The sequence below is a fragment of the Dasypus novemcinctus genome, chromosome 23, assembly GCF_030445035.2.
Source record: "Dasypus novemcinctus isolate mDasNov1 chromosome 23, mDasNov1.1.hap2, whole genome shotgun sequence".
Classification (NCBI taxonomy): Eukaryota; Metazoa; Chordata; class Mammalia; order Cingulata; family Dasypodidae; genus Dasypus; species Dasypus novemcinctus.
In genome coordinates, this window is record NC_080695.1 from 14,777,946 (window position 1) to 14,784,575 (window position 6,630).

Genomic DNA, 6,630 nt, shown 5'->3' on the forward strand with positions numbered 1-6,630 from the left:
TTCAGGCGGGTGATCAGGGATGGGTGAGGGAGGTCCCTGCAGAAAACAAAACAAAAAAAAAACTACAGGTGTGACACTGGCCTGTGAAACAGAGCAGCGCAGGGCAACACAAGGATGCCACAAAATTGGAATTCATAATAGTTCTGTGAGTGCCCAGCTGAAGTTTTCATCAGCCGTACTATCATTTATTTTTTATTGCTTCACAACACCTGGTTGGGATTTGGGTCCTGGGAGCATGTGAGTATGCAAAGAGGAAGGAAAAAGAGGGGAAGGACTGGCGTTAAGTGTGCTGATGGGGTTAGAGACAGGCAGTGGAGGTCTCCTGGGAAAGCTCTGGAGGTGGGGCCCTGTGCCTGCCTCGGAACTGGGCAGGAGGTCAAAAGCGTTGTGGGAGACTGACTTTGCCATGCCACCACTTTGCTGAAGTAGAGCCTGCTTGAAGTAAAGCAGCTGGGCAGGGTAGATGGAGATTTCAGCTCTGCAGGCCCCAGTGGAGTTCTTAGACTTGCTGAGAGCTAGTCCTTAGTATGGATGATAGATGGTTCATTTTCAATTAATATTTTCCTGATTTTTTTTTAAGGATTCGAGCATTTGGGGATCCAAAGGTAAGACCATAAGATAGAAATGCAGGAGTCTAAGAGGAGAGAAATCTATTTGATGAGAAGTACAAATATAGAGAAACATATTTTATCATGGTTGAGATCTTTATCTGATCAGTCCTGATTTAAAGAGCTCTTTACTGGATGATGTGAGGGATCAGAAAATGATAAAGGACACTGTTGTCATTCCCAGGAAGCTTCTAGTCTAGTGGGAAAATTCCACACAGGAAAACAGTCCTTAGCCCAGGAAGCTGACCTTTATTGAGCACCTACTGTGTACACACAGGGTCTAGGCTTGCTTATTTCATGAACAGCAAGGTGAGTATTATTCTTGTTTTACAGATTTGTAAGCTGAAATTTAGAGACACCAGGATTTGACTCTAGCTCAGTCTGACTGCAAAGCAGTCTTCTTTTAAGTCTGCTGCTTTACTTTTCTCAAAAAGACCAAAGAACGATTGCTTCTGAATAAAATTAACTTGGGGCGGCTATGTAAATGCATCAGGGCATGCTAGAGTGTCCAGGGTTGGGACAGGAGAAAGGGACTGTGGAGCAGGCTGGATGGGGAACGGACATGGTGGAAGAGACAGACGGCCTGGAGAGAGCACTCCAGTGGCGGCAGTGGCGATTCTGAGGCTGCCCAAGGCTTTCTTTGACTAATCCTCCCCAGCCAGCCGTGACTGTGCCTGTTCTCCGTCCAGAGATACAGGAGAAGAGCATTAGGACAACACTCATTCCAAGTACTTCTCTTTAACGAAAACCAAAACTAAGATGTCTACCTTGAAAACACACAGGGACTTTCCCCTTGAAAACACACAGGGGCTTTCCCCTCTCTACAAACGGGCCAGCTCCCAGTTCTACCCACCCCTGGACCCTGCCTTCCCCTCCAGCCTTCCAGCAAGCTCTATACTGTTCTCTAGTTCCTTCTCTCCAGTTCCCTCTTCCCGTCCTCTCATGAACCCTCCTTTTCACGCATCCCCACTCATCCAGAAACTTCTCTTGGCAAGGCTCCCATTGCCAAATCTGACCTTAGTCCTCAGGCTCACCTCATTACCCCAAGGAGGACCGAGTGGCACAGGTGGTTGCCCCAGCCTCTCGAGGTGAGTTCTTCATTCTCAGTTCCGTCGCTGGCTCCTTAGCGCTCCAGCCCCCAGCGCCTGGGCTGCCCCAGAGGCTCCCCCCGCCTCAGCCCTTCTGCATTCCCACTCCTTCCCTAAGTGTTCTCCTCATCCCCAAGGCTGCAAATACCACCCACACGCTGGAAATGGCCACATTGCTATCTCCTGTGGCCCGCGCCCCAGCCTGTCCTCTACTCTGTCCCTGCTCTCACTGACCCCTCACCTTCTGTAGGCCAGCCACCTTGGTCAGCTCGCCGGCCCTGGGCATGTCAGGCACATTCCCACCTCGTGCCTCTGCCCTTGGTAACCCCTCTGCCTGGACTTCTCTTTCCTCGTCCTTCACATCGTTCTGCTTCAGTTCAAATGTCCTCTGCCCAGGCTTTCTCCAAGTGCCTACCTGAAGTAGCACCCTCTTCTGTCTCATCCCTTCTCTTGCTTTATTTTTTCCCCAGATCTATCTATCTATCTATCTATCTATCTATCTATCTATCTATCTATCTATCTATCTATCTATCTATCTATCTATCTATCTGACTATTATCTATCATCTATCTATCTACCTTCCTACCTATTATCTATCTACCCATCATCTATCATCTATATGTCTGTCTGTCTATCTATCTATCCATGGTTCTGATTCTCTGGAATGTATGTTCACAAGAGTAGAACTTTGTTTTTATATATCAGTATATCCCTGGTTTCTAAAACTGTGCCATCTACAGGAGACAGTCCATGCTTTGTTGTTGTTTGAATGAATAAAATAACTGTTCTCATTTTTCCCCTTTCTGACTTTCTGTCTTTAAACCTGGGCAGAACTTGATACCAACTTAGTGTTTCCACAACTTCATTCCTATTTACTCATCACCTGGACTCCTATTTTCTTAATACTTTTCTTTAACCCATTAGCTTCGTTCATCGGAATACTTTTATTTAAAAAGGAAATGCTAGCACCATGATAAATAAGAAAGTAGGGTCACTTATTAAGTTTTAGCTAGATGCCATTATCTGCAGAATATTCTAAGTCTGAAATCTGCTTTTCCTTCGTTGATAAAGAAGACAGTAAAGTCTTAGAGAGGAGTTAGGGAAATCTGAGCACCAACCTGAGCACTTCTCTGGGAAGTCATCAGAAGGTTTGCCAGGGAGCTCAGAAGGGAACAGCTTCTCCCAATGCGACTTGCTGCTCTTTATCTCCATGACTGTGAGCCCCTGATGTCCACGCTCAACCCCCCACTGGCACAGGCTCCACACCAAAGGAAACGCTCCAAACCTACGCATACCTCAGTTCAGAACTGCTGTTCTTTTAGGGTGATCCTTGGGCAGCCAGCACAGGGTCAGCCTTGTTTTCTTACTCCAACAGCGGCTCTGCACCTCCTTCTGATGACCTCCACACCTCCTGGGCTTGTGTCAGCTTGAGCACAGGACCTCCTTTGTGAAGCATGGAGGTGGGGGTGGGGTAGAGAAATATGCAGGACTTTGACTTTGGGAAACTGAGGTTTACTTTTTCCAACCATTGACCTATAATGAACTCTGCTTAAAGAATTTAGAAGGGGAAATACATAACAAAGGTGCTGGCAAAATACAGATAATAAAACTAAAACCAGAAACAAGCCAAGTAGAAAAAAGGAAAACAAGTAGAAAATTGATAGTTGATTCTTTGGGAGGGAAAAGACAAACAATTGACCTAATGAATGAGAAAGAAAATTAAAATTAAGCCAGAATTTGGAAAATATACTTAATAGCCTTTATAAAAGACTCGTACTTAAGTTGAATAGTATTTTCAATGACAGTGCTAATACATTTTATCAACAAATACAAATGAATGACTACTTATAAAACATAAAATATTATCCAAAGATACAAAAGAAATTATATAAAACATGAATATAATACTAATAGAGTGGAAAGTCTTAACCTTTTTTGTTCCACGGACTCCTTTGCCAGTCAGGTAGAAACCATGGACCCCTTACTAAGCTCACACTATACTGTGCATTATTCAATAAATATATCACATCCACACCAACATGTCCCCACAAGAATAGTGTTTTTTTTTATTTAAATTCAAGCTCACAGACCCCTTGTTAAGAACCCTTGTAATAGAGAAATATAAAGTTATTAAATAATTTCTAAAATGACATCTGACTCCAATGAAGAAACTTTTCCAACTTTCTGAGAACCAGTAATTCACCCAGTAATAAACAGTGGGTAGTGGAAAATGATAGCATATTAATTTTTAAAATGGGTAACAGTAATATTTGCTTAAAGGCATTGTTGTGAGGATTAAATTTTTTTTAAAAGTGTAATATGCCTACACATAGCAAGTACCCAATAAACACTAGCTATAATTATTACTATATTATTATTATTATTCAGTTCATTTTTGGAGGCAAATATGATTTTAGTTTCAAACTTCACAAAAACAATGTAAAGAATATTTTAGGCCAGTTTCATTTATAGTCCATAGATGCAAATGCTCCAAATGAAATATCTGCAAATTAAGAACATCACATTAAAAGAATTAGCAATTAAACTCAAGTAAATTCATTAACCTATTTCATTACTAACAAAATATTAAAATAAAGTAATTAGATCCTGATACTTTTACCATCTCCTTACGAATTAAAATTCTGAAGACATTAGGAGTTTTTAACCATATGATAAATTGTGTATACAAATATGAGTTAACATTATGTTTATTGGAAAAAGTTTAAGTTTTCCCCTGAAAGAACAAGGATGGATATTCTCTGTTATTTTGTTGCAATATTATTCCTAAATTTAAAAACTTAGCAACAACCAAACATTCAAAACAGTGAGAGAATAGCTTTGCAAACTATGAAAGGTCAATTCGATGGAATACTATACAGATATAAAAAATGAAAGGATGGATTGATTTCTGGATATTCGTCTATGAGATAGGTTTTAAAGCAGAACATAAGATGGCAAGCACATTCAGATGACGTCGATACCAGAATGTTTGTACTTAGGTCAAGAAAAAGAAGATAATTTGGAGAGGAATGGGGAAAGTTTGAGGTTTACTTTCCACTAGTTTTTTCACTGCTCAATTCTTATATTCATCACAGTGTGAAATTAGGCCACAGTAGGCAGTCACCTGCTCTGCTGCTGAGCCTGTCATAGCGCCAGCTGCCTCTGCCCAGGATAAGCTTTCAAAGGGGCTGGAATTGCTGGGTACGACTTTAGAAATGCCGTGGAGGAGCCTCCCTGGAAGGAAATGAGGGTAAGGGTGGAGAGAGGTTGTCCAGGAATCTAATCCTTGGGATTTTAGGAAGTCTACACCTTGCTTTCTCTTTTTAAATGATGGATTGTTCCCAGGTCCTTTGTGGAACTCAAGTTCTGGGGTGACTTTGGGCTAGTACATTTTGGAGTTTTGGGGGACAAATGCCTCCTCCTGCTCCAACATGGGCACTGACCTGTCCAGTTGGGCTGATGGAAACCTGGAAACTTGGGGAACCTGACTTGTCCAGGCTTGCTCCTCCTCTCTGAAGGAGGACCAGAAAGCTCACAAGCAGGCTGGAGCCAGACACACGACCCTGTGGCTGGTGGAAAGCAAGATGAGAAGCAAATCTGGTGTATGTGTGTGGTGGGGAGGAGGCAGGGTGAGTGAGGGGGCCGAGGAGAGCGGGGGTCCATTCCCTGACTCTCAGAAAAGGTGTGTGTGCCACCCACTTGGATAAATTGCAAGGGGACTCTTGCAATTCCCCACGGGCGTTGTTAGAACTAACTGTGCAGTAACTGTGTAGGCTCCTGCTGGGCCCCTTCTCCTGGGCTCCAGAAACATCCTCTCCTTAGGGGTTTCCTCGGGAAAGTTATTGCCTCCAGGGGCTTAATTTGTTACTTTTGTCTTCAGGGGAAATCATAGCAATTTCTTTTTAACTTTGGTCCAGGGAATTCATTTTGCTTATTCTATCATCTGAACCTCAAAGTTCAGGTTGACAGCCATTTTAATGCGTGGGCTTCACCATCTTTCTTGGATCGATCTCACCTCCATTTTGCCACCTTCCTTCTGGGGCAATCATGTCTTAGATTGATGTTTCCCAGTCTTTGGGATTTCAGGAAAATTTTCCCCCAATTTTGGAGGCATTAACATCAGAGGAATTAAAGAAACATTAATGACATCAATGACTCCTCAATTCTGCTCCTACCACTTCACCATGCAGTGATAATGACAGGCAGGACAAAGGAAACAATGTGGTTTCAACTGTAGGCGGTTTATTTGTGCTAGTAATGACTACACCAGTGGGTGAGAAGACCGGCAGGTGCATTGCCTAACTGCTCTATTTATCACCCAAGCCTTCAGCATCTGACACCACAGCATCCTTGTCACAAACTCTTTCCAACTCTGCCCCAATCACTTTCTCCTCCAAGGCTGTGCTCATATGACCATATGTAGTTCCCCACCCTAATTACTATTTATTTTGTGTGTGTGTGACTTTGCTTCTTTTTTTTTTTAAAGATTTATTTATTTTTATTTATTTTATCTCCCTTTCCCCCCACCTCCACCCTGGTTGTTTCGCACTGGGCAGCTCTCCTTACGGGGCGCACTCCTTGCGTATGGAGCTCCCCTATGTGGGGGACTGCAAGGCAGGGCACTCCTTGCACACACTGCGCATGGGCCAGCTCCACACGGGTCAAGGAGGCCCGGGGTTTGAACCGCGGACCTCCCATGTGGTAGACAGGTGCCCTAACCACTGGGCCAAGTCTGCCGCCTGACTTTGCTTCTTAACATATTCTTAGCAAGAGGAGAGGGGCTGGCAACCTAGGTATCTGGGAATATGCAGTCTAGTGTTAGCCAGTATGTTGCCAGGTAAGCCCTTTATTTTGCACACCAGGACCTTAGAGGTAGGTAGGTATTACCTAGTCATAGGGTATTTGAGTGGGGAGGGACGAGCAGATGAAGAGCC